Here is a 19,256-nt window from a genome sequence, read left to right as displayed (position 1 = left end):
AAACCTGCGCCCACATCTCCTCCCTCACCTCCATCCAAGGCCCCAAAGGAGCCTTCCATATCCAAAGTTTCACCTGCACATCCACCAATGTCATTTATTGTACCTGTTGCTCCCAATGCAGTCTCCTCTACGTTGGGGACACTGGACGCCTCCTCGCACAGCACTTCAGGGAACATCTCCGGGACACCCGCACCAATCAACCCCACCCGGCCCATGGCCCAAAATTTCAACTCTCCCTCCCACTCTGCCAAGGACATGCAGGTCCTGGGCCTCCTCCACCACCACTCCCTCACCATCTGATGCCTGGAGGAAGAACACCTTATCTTCCTCCTCGGAACACTTCAACCCCAGGGCATCAATGTGGACTTCACCAGTTTCCTCATTTCCCTTCCCCCCCACCTTACCTCAGTTCCAACCTTCCAGCTCAGCACTGTCCTCATGACCTGTCCTACCTGCCAATCTCCCTTCCCACCTATCTGCTCCACCCTCTTCCCCCCCGCCCCCATTTCTCTCTCCACCCTGGAGGCTCCCTGCCTCCATTCCTGAAGAAAGGCTTTTGCCTGAAAAGTCGATTTTCCTGCTCCTCGGATGCTGCCTGACCTGCTGTGCTTTTCCAACACTAATCTGATCTAAACTCTGGTTTCCAGCATTTGCAGTCCTCACTTTTGCCTAACACATGGGCACCAGCAGTTCAAGAATGGTGCCTTCTACCATTTTCACAACGGGCAATAAATGATGGTTCTGCCAAAGAAGTACATAAACAATGAATGAAATCAACATCTTCCAGTGAAAGCTAAAGTGTGCCTTGTCCATCTTCAAATTTGCTTGTTTTCTTGTTTACTTGAACAAGCTCCCAATTTCCATTTCTTCTTAAACTTCATCAGATCCAAACTTCTGCTGAGACTATACTACTCTTTACAAAGTTAAATACACACCTGGACTAACAAAAGAAAGTTAAACACACACCTAACACTTTTTATTGTTAGCCTCCGTTGACTCCCTGAATCCCAATGTCACAAGATAAAAATCTTACTTTTTTAAATGCTTCATAGCTGGATTCATCAACCATTGTCATCCCCTTCAGTTCTATATCTCCTCTTTGTTCCTCCAACACATGCCTTTTAGGTACATCTCTCCCTTATTAGTGGCTGTCATGTCTTTAGCTATCTATCCTCCCAGCTTCTCCACTTTGAGTTACTTTATTTAAACTCACCTCTGACTAAACTTTGGAATCCCATTCTAATATCTATATTTTGCTTTTATAGTCACTCTTTCTCCTGTATGAAATATGTGAAGACATTTGTCCACATTGAGGAGAATCTATAAATGGAAGTCATAATTAACAAGTTTACTCACATTGCTTCAACAGTAACAGAAAATTTATAAAGCAGGACTAGCAAAGCTGAGCAACATTACCAAGTATAAAAGAATAGAATGCAAAGAGACAGGGTGCCTAGGGTGCTAGATGGCAAATCATGCCAGGAGAGGTTACTGAAATTCTAAAACCCAATCTACATTTAAAGCATTGCCAACTTTGCCAAATTTCACCCAAACAAATCATAAGATTTAAGCTTCAAAAGAATAATATTTAACTTGAAATGTTAACTCTGTCTCTCACATTGACTAGTTTGAACAGCTACTATTTATTTTTGTCAATTTCCCACAACTGCAATATTTCACTGATAAGATTCTTTGTCAACCAATGTTTCTAGTTTGTTTTGTTTTTATAGCTACAGTTTTGAAGTGTAACACATTGCTCCTATTTTTGGTTACTCACCCTCACATAGGGCATACAGAAAATGATCCCTTCACCTGTGCCTAATACTTTGGCTGACAGCTGTTTTCTTGAGCAATATATACAGACTTCCATGCTTCACTCAGACCTATCCATTGATTGGAGTGAAACTCCATTCATATTTTATTCCCCATGAAATTCTTTGCAGCTTGAACATGAAGTATGCACAATTAGAAGAAGAGATTAATCCATTACTTTAATAGACTTCAGCAAGATCAACATTTGCGTTACTTGTTCACCAACACTCATTTCGGGTTTTTTTTAATTCAGAGGGAGCCAGCAGGTAAACTCTAAACATAAACCAATCTATTTCTACAAGTTCCACTGAACTTTGCAGTATACGAGGTTCAAACTAAGCCTATTCACAAAAAGCAACAACATAGGAGAGACAGTATTCACAAGCTGCAAATTCAATACATTTGCTTGGACATAGGACTTGCATTGATCATAGGACTCACATTGACTATCACACATTCTTAAATAATTATATATACATGGCACTACTTGGGGCTGGTGCAAATATCTATGTTTACTCAGTACATAAAAATAGCACAGAATCTACTCCTAAATGCACAACACACAAAAATCACCTACAGTTCAACTTTAATCCTACACCACCAGCTCTACTAATTCATTCAAACTCCCATCCTACATTCTCAACATATTACAAACTCTCCACTCTATACATTGACATATATATTTGATACACAACCTGACATGCCCCAAAGCATTAAGATCCCTTCTATTTTGTACAAAGTATTAATCCAGGATTGCACCAAAATTTAACATGACTCCACAATGTACATTGTAATGCTGTAAACAAAGATCAATGATAAAGTACATTAGGAGTTCACAAATTTCACATACTGGTTTGATGTAGGAAACACTGTCTTATATGTTCTTGCTTGACACCATGACTTGTGTTCCAATAAGAACAGCAATCTTAAGCAATAACAGAGGTGTATCAGATACCATGCTGTAGACATCATTAATCTGGCTTTATAGGGAGGGGCAAATTGCTGCAGCAAAAAGCACCTATCCATAAAGTGCAAGATCCAAATGTTTCTCTATGTAAAACCCGTGTCTAGACTCAGAAGCAGCATGTGGTTAACACATCACCTTAATAGGCACTTCTACCTCATTACTCAGTTCACTGCTGCCCACCTATCATAATTTCAATGCTTGGAAACCATACTCAGCAACGTTATATTTCTTGGCATAAGCATTGTTAATGCGATCATTCATTTTGTTCAGTGGCCGTGGAATGCAAGGGGTATGCCACTTCATTACACAGATCGTAACAAGAACCATTAAACAATAAGGGTATAAGAAAGAGAGCTAAACTGTACAAGGGATTTAAAGCAAAAATTGCATTTCTATGGTTCTTTTCATAATCATGGCAGGTTTCAACCCCATTGTAGCCAATGAAGTGTTTCTGACAAACAATCACAATTTTAATGCAGAAAAACAAAGCAACCAGTTTGTACACACAAACATCTAATGACAAAATAATCTGTTTTTAATAAAGTTGGTTGTGGATTAAATATTGGCCAGGAAACCATTAGAAAACTACAATGCTCTTCTTCAAATAATGTTATGGATCTTTTATGTTCACCTGAGATTACAGATGGGACTTGGTTTAATGTCTCATCTGAAAGACAACATTTTTGGCAAGAGTCCTCCCTTAATTCTATATTGAAATTCAACTAAGATCGTGTATTCAAGGGCTTTTGAGTGGCATTTTTAACTCTCAGCTTTCAGACTATGAAGTTAACAATGACCATCGGCCGACACTTGAAACAAGGTTCAATCTAAAACAACTGACTCACAAGAGCAAAATCAAAAATTGCACCGAATTACATCAAGCAGATGCTATGACACCACACAACAATCACCAGGCAGGGGCGTTCCCTCCCAGTTGGGGAACACTTCAGCGGTCAGGGACATTTGATCTCGGACCTTTGGGTAGCCATTCTCCAAAGTGGACTTCGGACAGGCAACAAAGCACAGTGGCCGAGCAGAGGCTGATAGTCAAGTTTGGTACCCATGAGGATGGCCTCAACAGAGACCTTGGGTTCATGTCACACTATCGGTGATCCCACTGCACTATACACTCACACACACACACGCACACTTACATATTCACACACACACACTTACATATTCACACACACACACACCCTCTCGTACACACACATACACCTCCCAAACTCTCACCCTCTCATGGCTTATCACATTCATAGTTTATCAAGCTTGCACTCATGCAACACACACTTTATCACGTGCACTCAGCCGCGCACACTCACTCAGTCTCTCCTGCACATGCACGCGCACACAAATTTATGGCATGAATTTGTATTTGCAGATACATTTTATTTTGCTCAAAAAATGCAGAACCAGCAAGCAGTCAATGCAGGCAGTGAATCCAAATAATATTTGTAATTCCAGTTTGGAAATAGAACCAGTCGGAATCAAGATTGGTCTGACTCACACCTTTAAGGCCTTGTCTGAGCTGAGATGTCACCTTTTGTGATAAAACCTTAAATTATCTTGAGAATGTGACTTAAAAGAAGTTCGGTGATTTACATACTAAAGAACCAAAACCAGCAAATCTATTCTAAAAGATGAAAGACTTAACAATCTAGGTTTGTTCAATGCATCATGGTATCACTGTAATCTTTTGCTATACATTCTGTGTCTTATGGTCCTGCTTCACAATCACCTGATGAAGCAGCAATGTTTCAAAACCAATGCTTCCAAATAAACCTGTTAGATTATAACCTGGTGTTGTATGATCTCTAACTCAGTAATATTAGGCTCATTCATATTGGTATGAATGATTTAACATTGTCAACAATTCAATTCACTAATTCAAGCTACCACTACTAGCACTATCACTGTGAAAAGCTTAAAACAATCAGCATTGGGGGGATTTAAGGAAAAATTCTTTTACCCCCATTGGATGGTGGGAATCAGGAATATACTGCCTGGGAGTGTAGAAGAGGCAGGAAAGACAGAATCTTTAAACAGTACTTGGATGAGTACTTGAAATGTAGTGACATTAAACAGTACTGGCCAAGTGCTGGCAGGTGGGATTAGAGCGGATAGATCTGCACAGACTTGATGTAAACGGTCAAGAGTGTGGTGCTGGAAAAGCACAGCAGGTCAAGCAGCATTCAAGGGGCAGAAAATTAGACGTTTTGGGCAAAAGCGCTTCCTCACGCTGCCTGACCTGCTGTGCTTTTCCAGCACCACACTCTTGACTCTAATCTCCAGCGTCTGCAGTACTCACTTTCGCCCGATGGACTAAAGGGCCTCTTCTATTCTCTGTGGCTATGAAACTTAAAATGAAGGGCTTACAATGAAAAACTCAGCAATCTGAGATACTGCAATACAACTATGAATAGGAGATCTTACAAACAACATTGTCATTTGTTTAGTGGAGCAGTGGGTGGTGTGTGTACCTCTGAGGCTATAACTCCAGACTCAAGTACCACTCCAGGATTTAATGGTCAAGGAAAGGTGTATCCAAGTTACTGACAATCAGGTTGAGGATCAATTTGTAAATCCTCCCAACTTAAGCGCATGGCAGGTGATAAGAGTGGAAGAGATACCGAGTCAACCATTTAATGGAAAGAAAATTTAAACTTGGTCTATGTTGACTGGGTTGGCGCCAAGAGCAGGGAGTTCAATCACCATTCCAGCTGAAATGGATGTGGGACCTGCCTCCTTTATCCTCCGTGTGGTGGAGGTCCTGGTGCAGTAGTTTGGACTTGACTTCAGGCAGGCAACTAAAAAACTACAACTTGTTTGTCTTCCTCATTCACAAAAGACATCCAGTTATCCAGAAGTTAATTTAGCAACCAGGAACTGCAATCTTATTGTATGATTACTGAGCAAACAACAACTATAGCCAATTAAATACTTAGCAAAGCCTCTTTATTAACTCTTAACCATTTTAAAATATTATTTTCAACCTCCAACCTCTGTTCTTGTGATACTTTTATTTAATGCACAACTCAAACATCAGCATCAGTATTTTTTTAAAGGAAGGAAAATATTGTCCGAGCGGGGCACAGATGCAAAATGTGAAGTATTACTGTGGAGACCAGCCTCATAAAACCTTTTACTATGCAAGAATAATAACTAAAAGAGCAAAGTAAATCAACACTGATATTACAGACAAGCTTATTTGTGCAAAAGTCTTCTGCCATGGGCATTTACACTCAAAATCTTCTAACTCAAAGGCAAACAAGTAGCACTTCCACCTCCCCAAATCAGTTCAAGAACCCACCATGAATACAAACCTTAGTCTAAGGTGCAGTTTTGTCCTCTCATCCTGAGCTTTCAGTTTGGTTTAATTGGCAGACTTCTCATTTCTTAGCCCTGAGCACAAGACTTCCTTTGCTGCCTTTCACCAAAAAGCTACCCTACCCTTTGACCAATTTGCACTAACATCTTGTGACTCTGTTTTTTTTTGTAATATCTCTATGCAGCACCTTGAGATGTACTTTAAAGTTAAAGGTGCTATGTAAGTGTTGCTTTTGAGAAGAGGAATCCTTACACTTTTCAACCAATAGAACAGAAACACATTATCCATCATTTATCTCATTTACTTTGTCTGCTTTAGGAACCCCCACCCAGTGTCCTAAACGACAACTGTCGATACTCCCAAGACAGATTGTTCAGTTACCTTCTTGCCGTTTGTGGGAGCTTACTGTTGCAGACTGACTGCTGGGTTTCTCAACATTTGAATAGTGGATTACAGTCCAACACTTATCCTGTTTTTATATTTAACCTGTTTTCCAAATCAACCTGTTTATAGATGAACCTCTGGAGCTGGTGGGACTTTAACCTGGCCTGACAGTCCAGGGTAGGGACACTACCAGTGTGCCACAAAAGGACCCTTAAAGTGCCTTTGGACACCCTCTTTGAGGTTTTAAGAAATACTATAGAAATATGCTATTTTCTCATTTGCCACTGATTGAGTTCAGTGTGTTCAGTTGGCTATTTCAGATATAACAACAGAACTGGACTCCAAAAGCAATTTAGTAGCTGTGAAATATTTCAGAGCACAAATACAATATCTCTCACCAACCAGATCAAATTAAAGGCATCATCTTACTCGTAACAATTTTACCAAGACCAGCAGAGCATTTCCAGGTAGTCAAATCCAGTCTTGAAAATATTGGCGAAATATCTGATCTAGTTCCATGCAGAATATTCACAGAAACATTATGTTCTTCACCTCTGCTAATATCTTCCACTCTTCTGATTCTTACCATTTCCACACAGTGACTGGCAGTATTTCCACATAATTGCGCAAGAAAGTGGTTAATTTTCATTATGCAACTTTCAAACCACAACAGCAAAACTCTGCATCAGACCTAAATGAGAGTACTAGCACTAACCAGCTGAATGCCCTCTGGAATTTCTTACACAGCCTGTTAAAATGCCTATAGCCTAGATATTAAATGCTGCACAAAAATCTGGGATGTACATAAGCCTCAAATACTAGAACCTCTGCCAAAGATTTTGAACTAAAGGTAAAGAGAGGAACTAAATGTCACAGCACATAACCAGCATCAATCTGTTTCCTTTGATACAAGATAAAACCTTCCTCCTTTGGGTGTTCTAGAATTTTGTTGATTGCAATGACTTAGTTGTTTGAAAGAGACAGAAGATTCTGCAAAAGATACTGTGGAGATGGAAGACAAACCATGAGATTTGAAATTATACACTGAACAAACAGAAACAGAAACAATAATGGACTTAGGGCAAGAATAAAACAGGTAATTGAATATGCACATATTTGGATGATCTAGCAATGAGGCACCAAAGTCGGCTTATTACAGACAAAATAAGGATGATAGTTGACTCAGCAGGCAACTAGATACAAAGCATGGTTGACAGAAGAAAACCAAACTGTTTAGTAGATATAAGCAAGCATGATAAATTTTCAGTGGGTAATGCACGGGTAGAACTTGAAGAGGCATTGTTTCAGTAATCATCGTACATATTGAAATAATAAATCTTCTTTCACTTAACCTTTCATTGTCTCAAAAGGTGGTTCAAATGAAATGTTCTTCTGCTATGCATTTACTATTGAATTGCCAATTTGGACATAATGAGCCTAGTTAATTGTATTACTTTATAAAGCAATGTTGACTGAAGCATAAATGTTGACTGGGACACCAGTGAATTCCACTGGTTTTCTTCCAGTTGGTCCATTTATCATTTGCTTTGTTCCAATTCTAAGTCTCATCTAAAAGGCTGATTCTCAGGCTTATATGGGACTTGAACACATAGCCAACTATCTCAGAAGCAAGATTGCTACAATTAAACCAATGCCGATTAGAGCAGAAGTTGCAACCACAACTGAGCCTACTAAAAATTTATTTACAGGGCATACACAAAGGAAATGGGTGGATCTGATTTTTTTGTATTCTAGGATATTAAAGGAAGTAGCTAGAGATAGTGGATGCATCAATAGCAATCTTCCAATAATCCTTGGAACGTCCCAGAGGTTTGGAAAACTGCTAATTTTAACATCCTTATTGAAAAAGGAAGGGAGATAGAAAATAAGTAACTATAAGCCAGTTAGCTTAATATCTATCTCTCAGAACATGTTAATATGTTTAAAAAATACAATGACAGAGCATTTAGAAATACATATTATAATCAGAGTCAGCATGATGCCATGAAGGGAATTAATGTCTGGTAAAATAATTACTATTTTGTTCAGGAGGTAACACATACGATAGATAAAGGAAGACTCAAACCATGTTCAAATGGGATAAGCAGTCATTGTTTTTACCCATAAGGAATACTTCATAAGAGCACATGGTATTGGGGTTAATATCTTAGCATGGATACGGGTGCAGCCTCCAAGGGGGTGTCATATCACATCTGAATAGGTTAAGTTAAAAATATCTGTTAGCATGGCTAACTAATAGAAGACAGATAAGGGGATGGGGGCATTTTCAGATAGCAATCTTAGGACTGGGCAAGATGTTGACACAATACTGCAGTTGAGGTTGAACTATTCAAGTTCCATTAAGGTTCAGTATGATTTGCTTTTATACTCTTCACTTTTTTTTTATATAAAGCTAAGGATTCCACACCTTTAACTATCATCTCCACTCGGCACATCAGCTTCAAACTGTAAAGTTCTCTATTCTTAAACCCACTTTAAAATTGTGCCCATTATATTTTGCCCTCCAAGGCCCCAGCCCAAGACAGCTCTTGAGGCCCGGGTTTGTGACCCTGCCTCTAACCCAGAATTTCGGTTCAAATCCTATTGCATAACTTGATGGCCAAAGAAGGTGCTTTCGTGATGCAAACAGGAGAGATTCAACGGTGATGCTCCTGCTTCTTGCATACTGCCCAACCTGCTGTGCTTTTCCAGTGCCACACCTTTAGAGTCTGACTCTCTAGCATCTGCAGTCCTCACTTTCTCCTGGGAGAGATTCCTAGTTAACTATGTGATGGAAGAACAACTTAGATTCCCTGAATGAACTGTAACACACCACCAGAACCCAAAAATACACTGAGGCCAGCTGTGATGGCCCTCATGCCATAATGACTGAGATTCATAATAAACAAAACTTAATAAACAATAATAAACAATTCTTAAACTTAACCTCCCTTTCATTCTCTATTTGTCCAAAATTTAAAGAACGGAATAAAAGCCAGATATGTGGGTGAGCCATCTCAAATACTCAGGGCTAGAATGCACTGCAATTCAATTACACTCAGAGAGCAATTCAAGAAATAACACTGCATTTGCAAAGCATCTGCAAAACTAGAGTATACAGCACAGATAAACCATCAATAAGCTCACAGCTAGTTTAACTAAAATTCTGGCAAATGCTAATTACTGCTGCAGAATTACATTTTTAAAGGCTGTTAGAAAAACATAAGCAGAGTAGAATGTGTCTAAACAATACAGATTATAAATATGGAAGCAAGCATATTTTCATAATGAACAAGGTAAACAAAGGCAGAAGACAAAGGCTTAGAAATTGACAGAAGAGTGACAGGGGTAAAAGAGGCACATAACTGGAAACAAAACAAAATGTAGAGAAAACCAAGCAAAATTGACAACATCAATTGTGAAAAACAAACAACAAAAGACACAGAACACATAAGTCACATTTAGCATCCTTACAAAAACATCAATCCATCTTTAAAAGCAACACCAATTATTGACTATTGAAGTCCAATTTTGGAGTCCAATATGTTCTGCTCACATTCAGCAGGATTTAATTACATAAATATTAATAATGACCACATGCAAAAAAAAAGGTTCTATTTTACTAAAGCAAGCACAGTGTGATTCTCTATTAGCATGCTTCTTCACTGAAAATCATCAAAGTTTCCTTACGTATTACTGTTGGAAAATGATGGATGATAGAGAACCTGTTCATTGTCCTTTGATACTGGATTTATTGTTTTCTAATTTCCCTAACTGACATTTTAGTTTTCTCCTACAAAGTGATTATCCAGAATCTTTCACAATTAAGAAAATTTCATTCCCAACCTGCATAACACAAACACAAAATAATATCTGTCCACTACACCTTATAAAGTCACATCAATTAATGAGATTATACCCCCAAAGGTAGGCTTGAAATAAACGAGTAAGGCTGAGGGGTGACCTTATAGAGATTTATAAGATCCTGAGGGGACATAGATAAGGTGAATAGCAAAAATCTTTTCCTTAGGACGAGTGAGTTCAAAACTAGGGGGCATATTTTTAAGGTGAAAGGGGAAAAATATAAGAGGGGCCTGAGGGGCAACATTTTCACACAGAGGTGGATCAGGTGTGGAAAGAACTGCCAGAGGAAGTGGTAAATGGAGTTTGAGAAACTGGTCGGCATGAACAAGTTACACCAAAAGGGTCTGTTTGCATGCTGTATAACTCTATAAAAGTAAATTTAACATTAATAATAATTGCGAAAAAAACTTGACTGGATTTCTAAGAGCTGAAAATGTGTTGCTGGAAAAGCGCAGCAGGTCAGGCAGCATCCAAGGAACAGGAGAATCGACGTTTCGGGCATAAGCCCTTCTACATGGATTTCTAAGAGTCAAATTATGGGATTTCACAGTCTGACCTTGCACACGATCTATAACTTGGATGACTACCTGGTATAAGAAAACATCAATTCTTTTTTCTAAAGCAAACAAGCCAAATACCTCTTCAGATTCCTATATTACAACGTTCAGGGTAACAAAAATACAGAATGTACTTCATAAATTGGGTAAATTTCTAATATTTTGCTATTCAAAAATTCTATGAATGTTATCTTTAAAACCTATCAATTTTCTTTGCTTGCTGTGTTAGTAGAAATACTATACGGTGAAGAAGAGTAATTGGAGAATTAAGTCAGAAAAACCGTTACAAGTTCAACTATTATTACAGCACTGAAAGAGCATCAAGAGATAAATCAATAAATCTGAGAGTCCAAGCTAAAACCTGAATTAGAAGCAATCCCTGGTTAACAAAGCAGTGAAGTTGATTGTAGTTATGTTGATGTTACACCGTCCAGCAATGCAGTGGTCCAGGCAAAACAAAAACAAACATTCTCATTTCTCCAAATGTCAAATGCCAATAATCAGGAAAAGTCAATGGAAGTTTACATAGTATCAATTATCCTACTAGTCATCAACATTATCTCATTAAACACAAGTTCCATTGCCCTCACTGTACATTATACAATTTAATGTAAAATCCTGTGTTCCTATTGCTCATCGACTCAAATTTTGTATAATTTTCCATGTCCTTGGTATAAACTGTAATGTCTATTTTAAACAATTTGAATAGCCTGGGTGCCACATCAATTGAAAGACAGACAGTCATACAGTATGGATAGGTTCTTCATTTAAATTGAAGCTTAGCTCCATATGGAGGCTCATGGTTCAAGTGCGTGTCTGAAAACTATTGTGGCCAACTACGAATTGGCTCACAGCCCAAGCTAATTGCAGTCCTGGAATCAATATGGATTTCCCTTTTCAGCTTTGTTTCTCATGTTTCTTTAACTCTTACTGTGTATAATCTCCACTCACCAGGTCATTTCTTTCTAATCGCTGAAAATTTGACTTCTTCTCCAAAGAGCTGGAGACCATAGCTCCTGGTATTTCAAAATTGTTTATAAAGTTGCAAATTAATTGCACAAAGGAGCACAGGAAACTCTTTTGGATAACATGAAATCATCAAAAAGGAAGGGGAGAGCAAGGCAGAGGTCAGGAAATGAGTATGCAGAATAGATTGTTTGAGGGGACTGGTGGCTAGTGATATCACTCAACTGGAATAGAAAAACAATTTGCAAAATCAAGTTACATAGATACATCAAATCATAATTTGTTACATTAGGCAAGTACTACACAGAAGCGAGTGAAAATCCCACATTAATATTTTAAAATTGGGGTTTTTTTAGAGAAATAATGAAAGGCTTAGATAAGCAAGCTGATAGCGTTTCTGTTGAATAAATGGATTAGTAACCATTATTAAGAGTAGACTGAAAAGAATTGAGCCCAATATTGGAAGCACATATACAAAAAGAGACATTGAGCTGTACAGCACAGAAACAGACCCTTCAGTCCAACTCATTCATGCTGACCAGGTATCCTAAATTAACCTCGTTCCATTTACCAGCATTTGGCCCATATCCCTCTAAATCCTTTCTATTCATGTACCCATCCAGATGCCTTTTAAATGTTGTAATTGTACCAGCCTCTACCACCTCCTCTGACAGCTCATTCCATACATGCACCTACGTCTGTGTGAAAATGTTGCCCCTTAGGTACCAAGTACAGCAACCGCTCTGCCCAGGATTGTAAGGAAGTACAGAAGGTTGTGAGTACAGCCCAAACCAACACGGAAGCCAACCTCCCATTCATAAACTCCACTTACACTTCTCATTGCCATGGAAAGGCTGCCAACATCATCAAAGATCCAGCAAACCCTGGAAATGATCTTCCATCAGGCAGAAGACTCAGAAGCTTGAACACATGTACCAGCAGCTTCAGGAACAGCTTCTCCCCAGCCGTTAGACTGATGAATGGACTCCCTTGCCTCAAATAATGATGATCTTGCTTACATTCTGTGCAATGTAACCTGTGTGCCTCTAAATTTTTTTTTTAACATCCTATGATCTGCCTTTACTGTTCATAAACAAAGCTTTTCACTGTACTTCAGTACACGTGACAATAAATCAACCAACCAATCTACCTCAGTAATACTCTCCTACAATCTCTTCCGTCAGGCAGACGATACAGAAGCTTAAACAAATTCACTAACAGGTTCAAGAACAGCTTCTTCTCTGCCGTTATTAGACTGATGAATGGACTCTAACTTCAAATAATGTTGATCTTGCTTTGCGTGTCTCCTGTGCAGTATGCCTCGCTCTGCATAAGCATTCTACAATCTGTATGTCCTCTTTTGCTAAGATCTGCCTGTATTGCTTGCACGACAAAGCTTTTCACTGTAATTGGTATATGTGACTACGATAAATCAAATCAAATCAAACTGCACAAATCACACTGACAGTCAGGTGAAACATATAAGCAAGTGTGCCCACATGTCAGCCGCTTCAGAGTCAGATCCTACAACCTTTTAGTCTCACTCAACATAAATCTTGCATTGTAGACTCTCAGTAGCTGTGCATTCTTGGGGGTTGGGGCTAAAATAGCAAAATTTCAAAGTGGCCTTTAGAGCATATTTAAAGTATTTCAGTTGCCCACTACTTCAAAGTACAGCTCACCTTAAAGCTCAAAGTTTTATAATCAGGCACAGGTGCATGGCCACACCAAAGTATGCAGATGCTTTTGATTGTGACCTCAGTTTCAGGTATATTGTAACACTTGAGGGCACTATTAAGCACCATGTCCTGGCACATGATGACAATGATATATATAGTGCTTGCGAGGGGAAGTAGGCAGGTCATTTCAGTTTGAATCCCAACTCATACAGTGGACTGGTGAGGGCAAGTTTCATACATTTTGAGTTTTGTTAGAGTTCCTGCTCCGATGTGCAAATATTGAAATAGTTCTGCAATCTAGCAAGCAACACCAGTAGATGCAGTATTTTGTAAGTGGAAACCAGCGAGGTGGCAGATCTTGGCCACAACCTTGCATATTTATTCATAACCATACGGTGTTACTTGATCCTGAAGAAGGCTTCTGCCCGAAACGTCCATTCTCCTGCTCCTTGGATGCTGCCTGACCTGCTGCACTTTTCCAGCAACACATTTTTCAGCGGTGTTACTTGATCCTCAGGTATAGGTTGAATCATTAAATTCAGTTTAAAATGTCCTTTCATCTTAATCAGCCTGATAATCTGCCTTTTCTCTTTACAGATGTTATTGCCTATTTATAGCGCTCTACTTTAATTTGAAATTCATTCGAATTCTAAATTGCTAATTCAACCCAATGCCATGGCACTTATCTAAACGTTGATAGAGAGCAGTGGTATGATGGTATGGTGCTAGCATTCAGCAGTAGGTGACCACAGATACATAACTTACACTCTTACAGTGCTTTTATTATTACAAAATGTACGAAGTGCATCACAGAAAAGATAATTGAAAAGCCAGCAGGTAACATTCATGCTGTATAACTGCCAGATTATGGCCATCTCAAATAAGAGAAATTCCAGTCATCACTTTTAACAGCATCATCATCTTAAAAGGTTTCTTAACTGGACTGAAGTTGAACATGATCAATACACCAGTACAGTGGAAACAAAAGCGGGCAAGAGACTATGATGAATGGAACCTCTGTACCATCTGTAGGGCTGCATTCATGTGAGTAAAATACTTGCCTGGCTAGGTGCACAGAAGTTAGTACCAACCAGGCAGAAACAATGTGCATGATTTGCAACCTTGGATTCAACATCCATTCTTCCATCAAAGAGAGTAACAAGCAGCATTAGATTCTTTCAACAGCAACCAACTCTTCTGTGACTTCTACCACCAAGGTGGATAAATACAACAATATCAAAGGAAGGCCAGTGCCTTCAAACTCCCTACCAATCTCTCACCATTCTCATTTGGATCTACTTCTTTCTCAGTGATCCCTCGGAGAGAGATCAATGTTTGCCATGGATTCCCAGGGCAAGGACAAAGAGCAAGGGAAAAAAAATGAAAGAAATTGATAGAATTCTCTCCAATTGCTTACAGCCTATGAAAAGGTGGAAATGGAGAGAAGAGAAAAGTAAAAAGATATAGAGGAATAAAGACAGACCCTGCATCAGACATCAGCAGTCAACTATCTAAATGTGTGGCGCTGGAAAAGCACAGTCGATTAGGCGGGGGGGCGGCAGGCCGAGGGGGGGCAGAGAGCGGGCGCCCGCGCGCGAGGGAGGCAGAGAGCGGGCGCCCGCGCGCGAGGGAGGCAGAGAGCGGGCGCCCGCGCGCGAGGGAGGCAGAGAGCGGGCGCCCGCGCGCGAGGGAGGCAGAGAGCGGGCGCCCGCGCGCGAGGGAGGCAGAGAGCGGGCGCCCGCGCGCGAGGGAGGCAGAGAGCGGGCGCGCGCGCGAGGGAGGCAGAGAGCGGGCGCGCGCGCGAGAGAGGCAGAGAGCGGGCGCGCGCGCGAGAGAGGCAGAGAGCGGGCGCGCGCGCGAGAGAGGCAGAGAGCGGGCGCGCGCGTGAGAGGCAGAGACAGAGAGCGAGTGCGCACGAGAGAGTGACCGCGTGCGCGAGAGTGATATAGGCAAGGGGGCTGAGAGACAAATGGAAGGGTGAGGCTGGGGTGGGGAAGGTCGCTAGGAATGCGATAGATAGATGAAAGTGGGTGGTGATTGTTATAGTGGGAGTGGAGGTGATAGGTGGGAAGGCAGATGGACAAGGAGGATGTTCATGAGGGTGGTGCCGAGTTGGAGGGTTAGATCTGGGATAAGGTGAGGGGATAGAGGAGGAAACCGGTGAAATCAATGCTGGTGCCATGTGGTTGGAGGGTCCCAGGACTTGCATGTCCTTGGCGGAGTGCGAGGGGGAGCTGAAGTGTTCGGCCACAGGGCGGTGGAGTTGATTGGTGCGTGTACCCCAGAGATGTTCTCTGAGATGTTCTGCTTTGCACCGCCAAATCCTAGCCACCCAATGCCTGAAGGAAAAATGCCTAATTTTCCGCTTTGGGGGACCGTCCAACCACACGACATCAATGTTCATTTCACCAGGTTCTTCATCTCCCCTCCCCCCACCTTATCCCAGAACCAACCCTCCAACTTGGCACCGACCTCTTGAATTGTCCTACCATCTTCATTCCTATTTAACCGCTCCAAGCTCCACTCTGACCTATCACCATCACCCCCCACCTTCATCTACCTATTGCATTCCTAGTTACCTTTCCTTCCCCCCTCCCACATTCACGATGAAGAACTTATGTTTGAAACATCAACTCCCCTGCTTCTCAGATGTTGCCTAACCGGCTGTGTTTTTCCAGCGCCACACTTTTAGACTCTGATCTCAAGCAAATGCAGCTCTCACTCTCTCCTAGTTGATTAGCAGCAGTCAACTGTTAATTAGTCAATCTGCTGGTCAGGTTAATGATGGGTTGCACGCCTTAAGGTTTCTTCTTTTTTCTGTGTCTTTAGTCTTCACCACTGCCTGGCTTCAAGGCCAGTTTCAACTTGATAAAACAGGGTTCCTCAGCTTTCACAGTACAGCGTAGTTGTTTTCAATCAATGTGCCATTGCAAGGACAGAAACATGCATGGAATTTTCAGGCAGCACGCGAGCATTGAGGCCAGCTCCACATTTCTGATCTCCTTCGGAGTCTTGATGTCTATTTTTGCAAGTCAGTATCTGCCGAAATTCATACCACACGTGTAGGATAAGGGAAAACTGCTTGGTTATGCACGATGCTTGCGAATGCGTAGAACCAAACATTTGGTATGAGCATGAATATAAAGTGAGACATGGAACTGTTGGTCTCTTTGAAGAGTGCCATGATACTAAAAAGTTCAGGAACCACTGGTCTAGAGCACTCATCCCAGCTGCTAAGGTCAAAATCAAACTATTTTCAAGCAATGTCTCAAGGAATTTCAGAAACCTTTCTACTGATAGCCTTGTGATCATTAGTTATTCATCAGCTGGGAATAGGGGAAGCACAAGGAACGTGGTCAATGTTCTAATATAGTAGTCTGCCCAGTGCAATTGCCATCTAACTGCCATTAATGGGCATTGATGGCAGAGTGGTATTATCATTGGACTGTTAATCCAGAGAGCCAGGCTGATGGTGGAATTTGAATTTATTCGTCTGATGATGACCATAAAACCATTGTCAATTGTCAGGAATACCCATCTGGTTCACTAATGCCCTTCAGGGAAGGAAACTGCCATCCTTACCTGGCCTTGCCTATATGTGACTCCAGACCCACAGCAATGTGGTTGACTCTTAACTCTGGGCAACTAGAGATGGGACATAAAAGCTTGCCGAACCAGCAATGCCCTCATCCGATGTTTGATAAAACAAGAAAATACACCACTTAGGTAGTCCGCCTGCACTTCCTGAAACACGCTTATACTTGTCCATCCAAGTAACATGCAGGATTTTCTAATGGTATACCTCCATCTTGGGTTTGGTTGGAGAAGAACCAATATCTTATCAGCATTTCAAATACTCAATACATCGACTCAATGGGTGTCTTCAAACATGTCTTCAGCGGAGTGACAGGATAACATCCACAGACATCCACATATCAGAAGTCACTTACAGTCATGTGCAATATTTGTTCTTTCTATTCAACCTGCGGAGGTTGAAAAGCTTTCCATGAAACCTGCATTCAATTTGGACACTACGTGGGATGGTAGCTTGGAAGATGGAGAAAGGGTGGGCACAAGCATGCAACTTTGCTTGATGTCAATTCTGTTGGGAAAGGCATCGACTGTCAATCTGTTGTAGAGAATAACAGCAATTATTTCCTCACTGTAGCCTCACAACCCTCAATTATTTCTGTGAACACCTAATGCCGCCCAGGATCTTCCAGATAGCATCCCAATTCTCATACAGTAGAAAGTGCAGTCCTCTTGTCCATTGGTATTCTTGCAATTGTCCCAATTAGTACAAGACAAAATATATCGACAAAAATGTGTAATTTTGTACTTCCAAACAACTAAATTATGTGGAAATAGGTGTTAAGCTATAGAGGTTGATGAGCATGGGAGACTGAAAACAAACTTCACACTATAAGAAGCAAATCGAAGCAATAGGGATTTACTGAGTTGCTGCCAGGTATATTAATTAAAACATTCTAAAAATTGGTGGTGTAGTGGACAGTGAAGAAGGTCACATCAGAGTACAATGGGAACTTGATCAGATGGGCCAATGACTGGCAGATGGAATTTAGTTTAGTAACTATAAGTGTTGCATTTTAGTAAGACAAATCAGGGCCGGATTTGTACAGTTAATGGTCGGGCCAAACAAAGAGACGAAGGGGTGCAGACGTATAGTTCCTTGAAAGTGGAGTCACCGGTAGAAAGGATAGTGAAGATGGCGTTTGGCATGCATGCCTTCACTGGTTGGTGCATTGAGTATAGGAGTTGGGATGTTATATTGCAGCTGTACAGGACATTGGGTAGCACACTTTTAGAACACTGCTATAAGAAAGACGTTGTTAAATTTAGAGATTAAACAGCACGGAAACAGACCCTTCGGTCCAATTCATCCATGCTGACCAGATATCCCAACCCAATCTCGTCCCACATGCCAACACCCAGCCCATATCGCTCCAAACCTTTCCTATTCATATACCCATTCAGATGCCTTTCAAATGTTGCAATTGTACGAGCCTCCACCACTTTCTCTGGCAGCTCATTCCATACACGCACCACTCTCTGCGTGAAAATGTTGCCCCTCAGGTCCCTTTTATATCTTTCCTCTCTCACCCTAAACCTATGCCCTCTAGTTTTGGACTTGCCCACTGCAGGAAAAAAGACTTTGTCTATTTATCACATCCATGCCCCTCATGATTCTGTAAATCTCTATAAGGTAACCCCTCAGCTTTCAACACTCGAGCCTATTCAACCTCTCCCTATAGGTCAAATCTCCAACCCTGGCAACATCCTTGTAAATCTTTTCTGAACCCTTTCAAGTTTCACAACATCCTTCCCATAGGAAAGAAACCAGAATTACATGCAATATTCCAAAAGTTGCCTGTACAAATGTCCTGTACAGCCGCAACATGACCTCCCAACTCTTGTATGCAATACTCTGACCAATAAAGGAAAGCATACCAAACGCCTTCTTCACTATCCTATCTACCTGCGACTCCAAGGTTTCTCTGTTCAGCAACACTCCCTAGGATCTTACCATTAAGTGTATAAGTGCTGCGAAGATTTGCTTTCCCAAAATGCAGCACCTCGCATTTATCTAAATTAAATTCCATCTGCCATTCCTCAGCCCATTGACCCATCTGATCAAGATCGTGTTGTAATCTGAGGGAATCCTCTTGAAAGATTTACCA

At 40.9% G+C, this 19,256-nt stretch overlaps 1 protein-coding gene across 12 annotated transcripts in view; it reads right to left on the bottom strand.

The window, feature by feature from the left end:
• Nucleotides 1-19,256, bottom strand: part of LOC122562805 (paxillin-like) — a 93,208-nt gene that overhangs the window by 62,584 nt on the left and 11,368 nt on the right. Inside the window, exon 1 of one of the 12 annotated variants that reach the window (XM_043716039.1) lies at nucleotides 6,921-7,037. The exons of the other annotated variants lie outside the window; for them this stretch is intronic. The gene's annotated coding sequence lies outside the window, so the exon portion shown is untranslated. Of the gene's footprint in view, nucleotides 1-6,920; nucleotides 7,038-19,256 lie in introns of those variants that run through there. 12 annotated transcript variants of the gene reach the window in all.

Source organism: Chiloscyllium plagiosum, chromosome 25 (genome assembly GCF_004010195.1).
Source record: "Chiloscyllium plagiosum isolate BGI_BamShark_2017 chromosome 25, ASM401019v2, whole genome shotgun sequence".
NCBI lineage: Eukaryota > Metazoa > Chordata > Chondrichthyes > Orectolobiformes > Hemiscylliidae > Chiloscyllium > Chiloscyllium plagiosum.
This window is presented reverse-complemented; position numbering and strand designations above follow the sequence as displayed.